The following is a 6,198-nucleotide window of genomic DNA, read 5'->3' as shown; positions in this document are numbered from 1 at the left end:
CACGTGATCTTTCTTTCTTTTGTTATGGTATACGTGGGATGTTTGAGGGTGAGCATATGAAAAGCACTGTTTGCCCACTGCAGGGTCTCCCTGCAGGAATCCTTAGTGGTATTATTTTCAAAAGCTATCATTAGTCACTGCTTTGATAATGGGCCTGCTCGGCCCACAGATTGCAATACCATTTAGACTATTGTTTTCCTTATTTGTGTGCATGGGCAAGGTATGGTCATACGTCTATGATACAAGCAGGAAATCAAGACTGTACAAATACATCTTTTTTCTGACATTCAGCAAGACTTTTATATTAAAAAAATAAATGCTTATACACAAAGTTCCATCAGTACAAAGTTTACTCCCAGCTCTCCTTAAGTTAGTAACTGGGTTCTCCTGATTCCACAAAACAGTAGTGTTCCTCTCTATGGACAGTAGTCGTGTGTGCTCTGGTGGCCAATATTTTAGTCCAGTGAGAGAGTTCTCTGTGCCTCTTCTGTATTCTTTGATGAGAAACTGCTCAGCTGTTGGAGCCTAATTCAGCACTGGGATTATGGAGCACAGCAGCTAGTAATTTTCATGCTGAATGTGGTTCTTGTGTGTGTTCATGTCGTGTGGTGTGTGGTACTGGAAGCAACTTCAGGCTTTCTTAACTCAGTGAATTTGTAAAAGTCATGGATGCTTCATAAAAATAGGAGTTGTCCTATTTAGTGTATATTTGACAAGAGTTTTAAAATCTTGTTTTGGAAACCAGGAGCTATTTCATTTCTGACCCAAGTTTGTGATGCTGCCGTTATATCACAAATAGATAAAATAGAAAGTAAGTAGGAGGAGCTGATGAGAAGCGAGGAGGCTCAGTTTCTGTATATATGTAAGTGGTACAGTTAAAAAAACATTTTTTTTTTCTAGGACTTGCACATTCCATGAGATTTTACCACGTTTTATAACTGTTTTCAGAGCTGTTCCAATGCAGTTGGCTTCTCTTGGGCTTCATGTATACTTTGTAGAAATCTTGACGCTGTCTCCTTTTCGTACTAAGGGAATATCTTTCAAAGGCACACACAGTTTTCTCCTCCTAACAATTAAAAACTTGGTTTGGAAAGCTCTTACCAAACAGTCATGTGAAAAAAAAATCCATGTCTTTGAGTAATTTGGCACCTCTGGATGTGGATGTTACGAGCTAAGGTTCATATCCACGTTTGGGTGCGTGTTGCAGGGGTTCTGGTCTCTGCATATTGAGCTCCAATCTGGGTGCAGACACCCTGTATCAGGAATCCAACAGAATAAAATTGAGGTATCTGGTTGTACAACACTGACTCTCATGAACAGCCCTCTTGCTAGGGCTGCAGGAGTGAACAGCTTAAAGCAGCCCATGGTCCAGCCCTTGCTCAGGTCAGTGGAATTGGCCACAGTGAAGAGGGTTGTTAATGTGATAAAATGTTAAGAAGCGTGTATGATTTACACTTTGCTTTCATGACTTTAAGTCTGTCAGTGGGAGTATTCATCTAAGATTTGAGCTCCTGTGTATGAATCTTGATACAGACTTTTCCATAATCACAGCAATCACTACCTAAAGAAAGGGAGATTACTCTCCATTAACAATTCAGTATCAGAATTGACCTGATTAAGTACCATGCAGAGCTCCCTCTTTATAACTAGTGATTTCCTCTGGCGAGCTGAAAGTTGAGCAGTTGAGGAATAAAAACCAAACCAACTGGAATTATATTGTGGTATTCTGCCTTATAAAAACCATTGTGTATAATAGCTTTATGTTAACTTCTGTAAAGCAGACTGCGCTACAACCTGTTTGTGTCATGGTGGGATGAGGCCGAGCTGTTACTAAGCGTTACTGAAACAGGAGGAGCTCGATGGCTGGGTACAGGCTGCAGGAGCAATTGCCCCACAAATGGGAGAAACCCACTGTCCTGTTGTTGTGCTAAGGGCTCTGCTCTGGATTTCACGTGGGTACAGATGTACAAGTGAGCGTTTAAGAAGTCACTGATAACACCCAGCCTTTTCCCACCAGTATTTTCAGACCAAAGTTGTTCATAACTGTATGCTTCCATTCGTGAGTGTACGTGTGTATATATAAATATATAGACATTTTAAATATCTATAGCTCTATAGTCTTTACCCAAGAAAATGTTTTTATTTATGAATCATGAAACAATTTTGTAAATATTGTGCTAATATACTTAAAAAAATAAAGTCATTTTAAGTTGTTTTTGTGATTTTTTTTCTTGTTGCTCTCACACAGCTGCTCTGTTTTTCCCTCCTTTGTACCCTCTCTGCCCATGGTTTGCCTATCGGAATGTCTTCAGTGTAACTTAGCCTGCTGCAGAGGGTGTTGGCTGGGGGTTGTTGGTGTTTCTCCTTAAAATAACCATCCAGTTGGGGAAGAAAGTATGTAGATTGCTCTCTAATAACTTCTACTTGGGCTGACCAGCTTCATTGTCACCCAGATACGCTGTGGGAGGAAGTATGAGCTGAGGAATAACCAGCTCCTTGCATGACTTCAGACGCAGCACAGCAGTGCACGCTTCCAGTCAAGTCTTCACAGTGGTGAAATGATAGATTCCTGTGAGAAGAGAGTTTCTTGTGCTGCTGCTAGAACACTGCTGCATAGCTTCCAGATTTTCTGTGTTTGACATCTATTTGAGCATGGAGAGGTACAAGAGGAGGCTGTGAGTCCTGTCTGAAGTGTTTCTGCTTGCACATCCTCTTCGGTGGGAACAGTTACTAGCAATTCCCTTCTTGTTCGGGGTGATTTGAACCATGGTTCTTACCAGGATGTCTTTTGTGATTTCCTTACACAGTTTCCTCTGTGCCATGAACCACAGTTCAAGCTAGGCAGTGTAAAAGCTTCAGCATTCTGCCGTGTGGGGACCTAACTGCAGGGTGAACTGCACACTTCAACTGGGGGGTGAGAAAAATGATGCTAATCTAAATAGAAGTGGTTGGAGAATGTCTTGATGGATTCACATCCGGTATCCCTAATTTAGACTGTTACAATCATTTAAGCCATGAAAACCAACCCAAACCTGAAGTATCATGTCCAGAAGCATTTTGAAAGAGCTTTACTTCTTTAGACCTCCATAACTGAATGCTGATGGCTGTAGTTGCCCGCCTTGTAGCAGAAGTGGACATCCTCTGGTTTCTTCCTTTTCACTGAAGAATTTACATGGGTTTTTTGGTCCACTGGATAATACTTCTGTGCTTAGTGTTGTGTGCCTTGCTCATAGATACAGCCAGTGCTGTCTTGGAGCTCAGTCCATCTTGCTTCCTGTATTGAGGGCTCTTGAAAAGTGCATGAACTTGACCATCTCTTGCTGCCTTGTTGGTTGCTGACCGTGCGTGTTGCAGAAATGCAGCAAGGGTCCTCCCATGCTCCAAGCCCTGCACCTGTGTGCCAGCAGTGGTGACTGGCTTTTACAGCCTCCGTTTCTGCCCTAACTGGGTTACGGTGTAAGGGAAGGAGTCACCAGAAGGTGCAGGGAAAGGGCAGAACCAGATCCTGTTTCAGTGGATCGATGTGTTAGCAAGGAACTTTAATGCACAAATGTAAATGGCATAGAGATGAGAATCACCTGCACTGGGGGAGGAGAACTGCAGTTCTGGTTTCCCTCAGTTCTTTTGCTTGCTGACTTGTTTTTCAGGGCTGCAGCAAGGAGGCTTTGGGGATTACTGGGCTGGAAAGTGGGTGCAGTGGAGAGAGACTGTCATGGATACGCGGATGGTTGGTGAGAGAAGTACTTGAAGGAGCTCGGGAAGGGCAGATTTGCTGCAATGGTGTGGCTGGTTTCTCCAAGTTCACTTGTACCTTTGGACCCTTCAGGAGTTGTAAGTCTACTTACAGTACTAGCTTCTGTGTGTGACCAGCCCACTGAACTAGTAGAGGTACTGGGGGACATAACACTTGTCATGTGAAGGCAGTGTGCTACCTGCGCACTGCAGCGATGCTCCTTGGGCATAGGAGCCCTAACTGGTGTTAGGGTAAGGTCTGGCACACCTTTGCCTTGAGTTAGAAATGGTTTAAAGTGTTGAACTTTGCCCATCGTTCACAGTTCATGTGCTTGCAGGTAGGGATGATTTTGAACCTAATTGCTGTAGCTAGCTAGGTGTCGTCCCCCCCCCCTTTCTTTTAAGCTTGCACAATGAGTGGGTGCAGTTTAAACTGATTACCAGAGCTGTGTTAAAATGAAGAGTGACAACATTTTGAGAGCTTCTGCCTTAGGGTCAGCTTGTTGGTAGTTCATTTGGTTGCATTCAGTTTTAACTCTCCTTTTTGCCTTACCGAAGTGCAGCAGGAATTGCTTTCAGAGCAAGAGGATTTGCTCATATTTGGGGTTTTTTGTGGGAGGGGGTTGCTTTGGTTATTCTTTTCCCCAGTGTAGGAAAGCAGTATTCCTTAATAAATCAGATATAGGCAAAGAACCCAGCAGAAATGCACTCTCCTGTTGACCAGAAGCTTCCTCCAAGCACAACCACTGAAAAGTTCAAACACAATAGAAGGAAGGAATATTTAGGGTCTGTCCATTACAATCAATTTGAAACAAGTTTGAGCATAACCAGTCAAGATCAAGTTTCACTGAGGCAAAAAGAGGGGTTGGAACTGGATGATCTTAAGGTCCTTTCCAACCCTAACTGTTATGATTTAGGATTCTGTGGCATCTCTTACAAGTGGAGCTCCATAGCAGAAAGAAATGGATGAAGAAGTGCCGTGGTGGACAGACTTCTCTCTGCAGGTACTGAGAGTCAGCCTAGGCAGAGCTCAGTAGTTTTGATTTGGCCTGCATTAAGAAACACTGAGAATTTAAGGATTATAATAAAATGATATAATTAAAGGAGCCCAGCATGGAAACGGAGGCCTCTGTCTCCTGCACTGCAATTATAAAACAGTGGGTGTTTTGGAAACAATCCTTCTATAGCTGGAGTTACACAGTTCTGAATGGAAATGTTGCAGCAGGTACATCAGGTTTAGCTGGCGTAGAAACACAAGCAGGTACAGCTGTAGGAACCCCAAACAGCCTTCCTGGTTCCTCCTCCTGGTATGTATATACCTTCCTGGTATGTAGGTAGGAAAAGACAAGTTACTTCTTGGTAGACTGAGAAAGCTGAACAGTGCTGTGATGCTGTTACTTAATGTGAGGATGTAATGGAATGTGGATGAAAAGGATTAGGAGGAGGAGGGCAGTTGCTTTTTCTCTGCAGGACCCCTTACCTGCTGTCAGTGGAGAGCTTCATCCCAACAGAACAAGGCAGGGCAGGGGGCACTGGGCCCTGTTGCCTTCCTCCTCCTGGTTTGACCTCCTTGGGGCCTTGACCGGAGCTCCCACAGCAGCAGTGTGGCTGGTCCTCTCCCTGCAAGAGATGGGGAAGGGAGCCCCAGCCTAGCTTTGAGGAAGAGGAGCGGTAGGGATGGATGTTTGGAGCAGGGTCCAAGATCTGCCACCCTTACAGCTATGGTTATTCAATAAAGGTGATGCCTTGATACCACCATAGCCCTGTCAGGCTGCCCTTTACGCTACCCTTTTTCCTCATCCCACCTCTCCAGTGAATGATAGAACCCAAATAGCAATAGAAAATTGCATAATTAGAAAAGAAATAAAAATCAACAAATAACTCTGGGCCATGAGGCTGCTTTTGGCATTTGCAATGACAGCGCACCAGAGCACCAAAGCATAAACAGCTTTAAATGTCACACTGAGCATGAAACGAAGCTGATTACAGCATCAGTAAGGAAGGATGATTAATGTATGATAAGATGTGTCATGACCATGCCAGTCACAGTGAAGGTGATGGAGGAGAAGACAGTGCCTGTCCCTCAGGGCCAGCTAAATGAGCTACATAAACCCCATTGGAGACAAGTGTGAGCTCTTGAGAGGCTCTGCATGACCCATGTCAGGAAGCCAGGAGGGAGAAAATGCTGGAACAAAACAAACAGCACAAGGGATGAGTCCTGTGCCAAAAGGTACAAGATGCTATTCATTTATTTACCAGCAGCACAAAAACACCCTCTTCCATCACACGCACTTGGTGAGGGGCTGCTGTGTGCATGAACCTGCTCTTGATACAGATTGCGGCTTCAGGCTGGGAAACCCAAATAGAATAACCCTGGGACACAGTGGGATCTGCCAGGCCAAAATCTGGCTCCAGGTGAGCAGCAAAGAGAAAGCACTGGGAGCTCACAAGGCTTGAAGAAGAGCC

This window comes from Pezoporus wallicus, unplaced genomic scaffold, assembly GCF_028554395.1.
Source record: "Pezoporus wallicus isolate ANWC-B61680 ecotype Strahan unplaced genomic scaffold, APGP_CSIRO_Pwel_v1 contig_8721, whole genome shotgun sequence".
Taxonomy (NCBI): Eukaryota; Metazoa; Chordata; class Aves; order Psittaciformes; family Psittacidae; genus Pezoporus; species Pezoporus wallicus.
The sequence above is the reverse complement of the archived record's forward strand: the minus strand, read 5'-3'. Positions refer to the sequence as shown.